Here is a 9,075-nt window from a genome sequence, read left to right as displayed (position 1 = left end):
CGCCTTTTGTTACTTGCCATCAAAAGTTAAAGTTATTTTTAGAAATATAACATTATACATTCATTCATCAATAAACAGGAATTAAACACATACTGAATGCCAGATAGTGCTTATAGCAGAATTTCTCAATAAGCATGATATTACTATTTGAGAGCATTATAAACATTGGTTGCAAGGTTTTTATAATATCAAAATAACTGGGAGCTACTAGTATTTAGTGGGTTGGTACTGGGAATATAACATTTCTTAAAGTGCCTGGGGCCGTCCCATGGAGTAAGGGTTGTCTCATATCCTGGGTAATTTTTAACATCCACCAAGACATATATTTAGGTGAAAGTGGGTTCTTAATGATCTGAACTTAGAACCTAACTCCATTCTACAAATAAATACCAAATATTTCCTGCACATGTTTAATAACTTCAACTTTCTAGGAATATTTTGTTAGAAATTTACCATAAATTATTCAACATTTAGGACAATCATATCATAAGTAGCAAAGCTGGACATAGTTTCTGAGTCTCTAGTAGAGTACATTTCTATCAGTCTATATTTCTAGTGGTCTCATTTACAACCATTCTAAATATAGATGCAAACCTCTGCCTATGTTATTATGTCTACTAGTCATACCTAGACATTTGCATATTGCAGTACATACTATTTTATTATAAACAACTTTGCTTTTATTATCCTTTTATATTTACAATTAGGCACTGTGTTGCTTTTTTTTTTGAAATTGTATACACATGTAGGTTATGTTTATGTAAATATTTATTTAACCTATGTATTTAATGACAGATTTATAAGTAGGTCATAAAATATCTATCATAAAAAAGGGAGTTGGGCTTTGATAGAATTAAGTTACTGGTTTCCTTCCTGATTCAATTTTTGAAGGTTATTTGTTTCTAGGAATTTATCCATTTCTTCTCCTTCATATTTCTGTGAGTTATTTTTTCTCCATTTCTGATTTTATTTGAGTCTTCTCTCTCCCTCTCCCTCTCTCTCTCTCTCTTTGATAACTCTGGCTAAAGGTTCATCAATTTTGTTGATCTTTTCAAAGAGCCAGCTCCTAGTTTCATTGATCTGTTCTATTATGTTTTTTAGTTTCTATTTCATTTACCGCTGCCCTCATCTTTACTATTTCATTCCTTCCATTGGCTTTGGGCTTTGTTTGTTCTTTTTCCAGCTCCTTTGGGCGTAAGGCTAGGTTGTTTATTTGTGATTTTTTTTTTTTTTTGCTTCTTGAGGCAGGCCTGTTTTGTATTAATCTTCCCTCTTGGAACAGCTTTTGCTGCATCCCAAAGATTTTGAACCATTGTGTTTTCATTTTCATTTGTCTCCATGTATTTTTTTTTTTATTTCCTCTATGACTTCTTGGTTGACTCATTCATTGTGTAGTAGCATGTTATTTAGCCTCCACGTATTTGTGTTCTTTCCAGATTTTTTCTTGTGATTGATTTCTAGTTTCATACAGTTGTGATCAGAAAAGATGCATGATATGATTTCAATCTTTTTGAATTTGTTGAGATTTGTTTCATGGCCTAACATGTGATCTATTCTGGAGAATGTTCCATATGCACTTGAAAAGAATGTGTATTCCACTGTTTTTGGATGGAATTTTCTGAATATATCTGTTAGATCCATCTAGTCCAATGTGTCATTCAAAGCCACTGTTTCTGGGAGCCTGGGTGGCTCAGTCAGTTAAACATCTGACTCTGAATTTCGGCTCAGGTCATGATCTCAGGATCGTGAGATTAAGCCCCGAGTCAAGCTCTGTGCTGAGCATGGAGCCTGCTTGAGATTCTGTTTCCCTTTCTGCCCCTCCCCACCCCCAGCTTGCACTCTCTCTCTCTCTCTCAAAAAATTAAATTAAATTAAATTAAATTAAATTAACTAAAAAAAAAGATGAAGTCACTGTTTCCTTGTTGATTTTCTGCCTGGATTATCTATCCATCGATGTATGTGGGATGTTAAAATCCCCTACTATTATTATATTACTATTAATTTCTTCCTTTATATCTGTTAATGGTTGCTTTATGTATTTGGGCACTCCCATGTTGGGTGCATAAATACTTATAATTGTTAGGTTGTTATTATATGGTTATATTCCTTTTTTTAAATTTATTTTTATGTTTTTATTTTTAAAATTTTAATTCCAGTATAGTTAACATACAGTGTTATATTAGTTTCAGGTGTATATTATAGTGATTCAACACTTCCATACATCGCCCTGTGCTCATCACCTGTTTCACCCATGCCCCCATCCACCTTCCCTCTGGTAACCCTCAGTTTGTTCTCTTATAGTTAAGAGTCTGCTTCTTGGTCTCTCTCTCTTTCTTTTTTTTTTCCTTTGTTCATTTGTTTTGTTTCTTAAAAGCCACAAAAGCATGAAATCATATGGTATTTATCTTTCTCTGACTGACTTAATGTTGCTTAGCATTATACTCTCAAGCTCCTTCCATGCTGTTGCAAATGGCAAGATTTCATTCTTTTTTATGGCTCAATAATATTCCATTGTGTATATATACCACATCTTTATTCATTCATCTATGGACGGACACTTGGGCTGCTTCCATAATTTGGCTTTTGTAAATAATGCTGCAATAAACATAGGGGTGCATGTATCCCTTTGAATTAGTGTTTTTGTATTTTGGGGGTAAATACACAATAGTGTGATTACTAGATGGTAGAGTAGTTCTATTTTTTTAAAGATTTATTTATTGATTTTAGAGAGAGAGAGAAAGAGTTGGGAGGGGCAGAGGGAGAGAGAGAAACTCCAGCAGACCCCTCACTGAGCTTGGAGCCAAGCGCTGGGCTCAATCTCAAGACCCTGATACCATGACCTGAGCCAAAACCAAGAATCAGATGCTTAACCGATGTGCCACCCAGAGACTCTGGATAGTTCTATTTTTAACTTTTTGAGGAACCTCTGACAGTTTTCCACAGTGGCTGCACCAGTTTGCATTCCTACCAATAGTGCAAGAGGATTCCTTTTTTCTCTACATCCTTACCAATACTTGTTGTTTCTTGTGTTTTTTATTTTAGTCATTCTGACAGGTGTTAGGTGATACCTCATTGTGGTTTTGATTTGCATTTCCCTAATGATAAGTGATGGTGAGCATCTTTTCATGTATCTATTGGCCATCTGGATGTCTTCTTTGGAGAAATGTCTGTTCATATATGGTTATATTCCTGAATCAAGAAGAAATAGAAAATTTGAACAGACTGATTACTAGCAATGATATTTAATCAGTAATCAAAAAAACCCAAACAAACATAAGTCCAAGCTCAGATGGCTGCATAGGTGAATTCTACCAGACATTTAAAGAAGAGTTAATACCTTTTTTCTCAAACTTTTCTAAAAAATAGAAGGAAAGATTCCAAATTCATTCTACAAGACCAGCATTACTGATACTAAAACCAGATAAAAATACTAAAAAAAGAGTTTTCTCTGGCAAGTGAAACAACAGCAAAATTAAACTACTGGGACTACACCAAAGTGAAAAGCTTTTGCACAACAAAGGAAACCATCAGCAAAATGAAAAAGAAACCTACTCAATAGAAGATATTTGCAAATAATATATCCAATAAGGGGCTAATATCCAAAATATATAAAGAACTTATGCAACTTAATACCAAAAAAATAAATAATCCAATTTAAAAATGGGCAGAGGACAGGAATAGACATTTTTTCAAAAAAGACATACAGATAGCTAATTAAAAATGGAAATACCATATGATCCAGTAACTCCATCACTCGGTATTTACCCAAAGAAAATGAAAACACCAATTCAAAAAGGTATATGCATACCCAATATGTTTATTGTAGCATTATTTATAATAGCCAAGATATAGAAGCAACCCAGGTGTTCATCAGTAGATGAATGGATAAAGAATATGTAATATATATTATATATATGATGGAATAATATTCAGCCATAAACTAGGATGAGATCATGCCATTTGAGACAACATGAATGGATCTAGAGAATATAATGCTGAGTGAAATAAGTGAGAGAAAGACAAATACTATATGATTTCAATTATATGTGGAATTTAAGGGGAAAAAAACAAAGAAAAAAAACAAAATTACACTCAAATATAGAGAACAAATTAGTGGTTGCTAGAGAGGAGGTGGGGGATAGGTGAAATAGGTGGAGGGGATAAAGAGTACGCTTAGAGTGATAAGCTCTAAGTAATGTATACAGTTATTGAATCATTGTATTGTACTCCTAAAAGAAATAATTACTGGTTTTAATAATCCCATATGTTTAAGAAATTGTTAAATGGTATTTAACATTTTTTACTAGGATGACAAGAAAATGTCTGAAGACAAAGAAAACTCTGGTTGTTTGGAAAACTTGACCCTCACCAAGGATTGTCTGCCAGTAGAGTTTAAGATTTATTTATTTATTTATTTTAGAGGAGGGGGAGGGGCATAAGGAGAGGGAGGGAGAATCTCAAGCAGACTCCCCACTGAACACGGAGCCCAACATGGGGCTCAACTCAGGGCACTCAGGGCTCAATCTCATGACCTTGAGATCATGACCTGAGCTGAAATCAAGAGTCAGATGCTTAACCAACTGAGCCACCCAGATGTTTCTCCCAATAGATTTTAAGGGTTTATGCCCTATGGCCATTTGACTCAGATCACTTAGAAGTTCCTGCCCTTCTACCAATTGGCCCCATTCCTGGTGTCTCCTGAGGAGGGTTGTGAAAGAATCTTTCCAAGAGTTTGGATTTATTTCTACTGAAGTGTGACATCTTTCCTTTGAAGGGAAGAGCACAAGTAAGGAGCATTTCCTGACTTACAGATAGCAAAAGATTGACAGAAATGTGACTTGTCTAAGATCATACAAAACTGATCAAGCATTAACAGCCAAAACGCAATCCAAATTTTCTGACTCCTTAGGCCAATTAAGTTTTAATCCACTCATGTATGTTTTATATGTTGGGGAAAAAGGGAGGGGAGATGAGAATATCTGCATGTAGTCAGAAAGATCTCTCTCCTTTGAGCTTAATAGCTTTAAAAAAAAAAGTGGCTTACACTTTCCACTGAATCTTCTTTTTCAAGTAATTTCACATGCATAATTTCCTTTGAGCCTCACAACAATCCCATTATCCCACTTTATAAGTGAGGAGAAGGAAGGAAGGAAAATTTCAAAGGTCACAAAAATATTAATTGACAAGGTAGGGACTCAGCTCCCTGAAGTTCTAGCCAAACTTCTTTAATATAGTAAAGTATTTATGAAGAGAGTCCATATTCACCTCTTATTATGACTCTAAAGATTTATTTATTTATTTTAGAGAGAGGGAGAGACAGAGAGCAAGCGGTGGGGAGGGACAGAGGGAGAGAGGGAGAGAGAGAATCTCAAGCAGACTCCCTGTTAAACACAGAGCCTGATGCAGGGCTCGATCTCAGGACCCTGAGGTCATGACCTGAGCCAAAACCAAGAGTCTTAACTGAGTCTTAACTTAACTGACTGAGCCATCTGGGCACCCCCACCTCTTATTATGACTTTAAAATATCCTCATTAGCCAATCGTATATGGTCTCCTATGACTCTGTCATCAACCCCACTCATTCACCCCCCATCTCTCATACTTGGTATGTGAAGGTTTCTTCCCTCATACTGAGATCTTTCCTTCTGGCACTACCAGATAAATTTTATTTAAGCAAATTATCAGAATCAGATGAGAGATTTCAAATACAATGTGACTCTTGGACTAGCCTAAGTCTTGGGCAAATGTCTGAAAGTCACCATACTTCAAGTTCATCATAGCTTACTATCTCTGATTATTTGTGCTTTATAAATATCCACAAGAGGGTTATAAAATCCCAGGTATTAATTGAACCCATAAAGCTATCTGAAATTTTAGGTGGAGGGTAAAGGGAAACAGAGACAGGTTTGGTTTTATTGGGAATCCAACAGGGCTTTGGCAAGGTGGACTCTTTCCTGTTTTGCTTGGAGAGGTGGTTGAAAGCTAAAGTACAAAAACTTGTGGAGGATGTAGGGGTGAAACACAAGGCAAAAAGGTAGGAAATTAAAGAGAACAAGAATATATGTATTATACATTTTGTAATTAAGAATGCAAAGGGGAATGCTCAAGTGGTATCGCTGTGAAATAATAATAGCACACAGCAAATGGAATAGTTTGGGCTGTAAAGGACAGAAAACTCAACCAATAATGACAACCATTAGGACAGTCCTTCCTCGATTGAGAGCAATATGGAAGTAGGTGGTCCCCAGCTGGTCTGGAAGCCCATGGTGAAGTCAAGGGTCTAGGCTTTTCCCATCTTTCTTCTGGGCCATCCTCAGCATGTCAATCAAGTCTCCCATTGTGGTCCTAGAGTGGCTGTTGGAACTTCAAGCATACAAGTCTCACACATCAGCTTTGAGCAATACCTAAACAGGAAGGGAGTCGGAGTGGGTAAAAGACTTTCTTTTCACATGCCTTTCTCTTATCTAAGAGGATAGTCTTTTCCCAAAGTTCTCAACAGAGCCGAACTTGGTGACATGCCTCTGGCCAATTACAATTAAAGAGAAATGGGATTGTCATGATGGTTTAAACCAATCATATATAACTCATGCCCTGGGATTAGACATATCACTGCAAGAAAGAAGGTAGAAAGGCCAACGGGTGGGCAAACATCAGAGTCTGCCACATAAATGCATAAACACACTCACGTTTACATATGCCCACATAAGTATACACATGCACACTTGCAAATATTGGTAACGAGTAATACTCATTTTATATATTACCCTCAATCTCAATGTTCTTTTAAAAAATCTTAATATATTTTGTAGATTTTTGTTTCTGTTTCAGTACATACTTAGCCATCTTTTTTTTTTTAATTACTGTGGACTATTCCATAGTATGAATGTGTCATTGTTTATGTAGTTATTCCCTACCTGGTGGGCATTTATGTTACCATTCCCTTCTTAAATCTCCCCAATGAGGACACCACCTGTCCCTGGTCATGATAACTGGTTGAGCCAGGCCATTCAAGTTGGTACCAACTGTGATTCCTTTATTGGTTCAGTTCAATTCAAATGCAAGCACTCAAAAAACATGGAATGAGTAATTACTATGTTGCAGGTATTGGACTTTGTGTTAACAAGGTATATAAAGATTAGTAAAATACAATCTCTGAAATCAAATAGCTTGCAGTCTAACAGGAATGTGTATCTCTAAATAACTAAGTACTAAGATAGAAGCAATTACACCATGTGATGGGCAGTTGGAAGAGGAGCATTTAGGCCAAACCGGGGATTTAGAGCAGGCTTCCTACAAAAAAAAAAAAAAAAAGACATCTGAGCTGAGTCTTGAAGGTGAGTCCATATTAGTCAAATCAAGACAAGTGGAAAGGAATTCTAGACAGCATACAGGTTCCCTAAGCTCGGGGCTTCTCAGCTGTGACAGACTCCTGCATGTGCAACATCCACCTCTGTGTCCACTCCACAGGGGCTGAGAGACAAGAGAACTGACAGGGACATGAAGCTCCTGCTGCTTGCAATGCCAGAACTAACACACTTCTTTATACCCGACCCAGGAGTTTCCTGGCTTCTGCGCGCCTTGGGGAAACTATGGCAGGCTAATGTCTTCATTTGCAAATAGCATAAACTCTCTGATCCTTCACAACTGGTAATCAAAGCGCTCTCTAGAACAACACGATGTTTTATGATCATGTTGTTCTTTTCCTCCTCCAGCTCTGGAAGCAGCCGCTTCTTCAATGAGCCCTAGTTCCCAGAGTGGAAAATGGTATTTAAAAACCACATCTGAGTGCTAAATGTGCTCCTTAGTATTAGCATGTCGCTGGTCCCAGTCCTTCTCAGTAGACACAGCTAGACACACACACACACACACACACACACACAGTTGCATCTATTTTTTATTTCTGTATCTATATATTAAAAACCAAGAGTTCACATCGATGTCTCCCCTAATCCAAGATCAAGCATGGATTCTGATTTTCTCCTTTTCTGTGTTTATACTTACCTTTTCCAACAGTGAGAAAACTGGCTTCCACTCTCTTTTAAATATTGGCTTGTTCGGTATCCCCTTGACCCTTGCCGGCCCCGAGCTCCACTGCTCTCGGCGGCCAGGACAGAGGGATAGAGCAGCCCTCCCCGGTCTGAGGCCAGGCAGCAAGCGGGTCCGGGGCCATGGGAGACACAGACGCCGCCAGGAGCCACCCCAAGGCTTCCCCGCTGGCAGACCCGGGCTCCGGAGCAACCTGGCACTTTGCTCCCCTAGGGCACAGACATGGCTACTTTGTAGCCAGTTCGGGCCCTTCCTGCCCAAGCCCAGCCCCGGAATTTGTCTCCAAAGTGTGCAGAGCTGCAGCAGCCTGAGTTCTACGGGCAGGAGATGCAGCATATGTCAAAGCTTTTAAGAAGAAAACATGCATCATCACCTCACAGGGAGAGGATTAGGAAGTACTGCTAACCATCTACACTGTGCCCAAAATAAAACTCTTCTTGGATTTACATGAGGCACCCCAAGCTAGATCTAGGTCATTACCTCTACGACAATTAGAAGGCCATCCCTATGAGTGACCTCAAATTGAGGATTTCCAGCAGGCTCCAGAAGCAGATGACACCATGAAGTGGGCCGCTTTGTCCAAGATCTTGAATCAAGAATGTTCTTCATTTATCTTCCTCTGAAACCTCTTTCCCTGACCTGGAAAATTCTCTGACCTAGAAATATTTTTAAAAACCATTCCTCTTTTATTTACATTAATGAATTAATATGTACTTGCTTGATTAATTCCCCTGTGTAGTGAATCTCTGAATCGTGCTGTCATTCTCGCTTCCACATATACGCTTTCCTCACCCTGATCAGTTCTTACGTCCCATTCCACAGTGGTACGGCTTTGAGGATACCCTCCTAACATCTTCAGAATAGGGGTTAAGGATGGCATTATAGGTAGAGCTCCAGAAGCAAAATCGGAGGTCAAGTTTAATGAGAAGGATTGCTGTTAAAAATCAGCATTCATGGAAAGAAGGGGAAGGAAGTATGATTGAGCAGAGGGAGAAGCTCAACTACAGTGTGGTTCTAGTAAAGTCTAAAC

Source organism: Mirounga angustirostris, unplaced genomic scaffold (assembly GCF_029215605.1).
Source record: "Mirounga angustirostris isolate CCGP_5_RB_7025 unplaced genomic scaffold, mMirAng1.0.hap1 SCAF_3, whole genome shotgun sequence".
NCBI lineage: Eukaryota > Metazoa > Chordata > Mammalia > Carnivora > Phocidae > Mirounga > Mirounga angustirostris.
Note: the sequence above shows the minus strand (reverse complement) of the source record.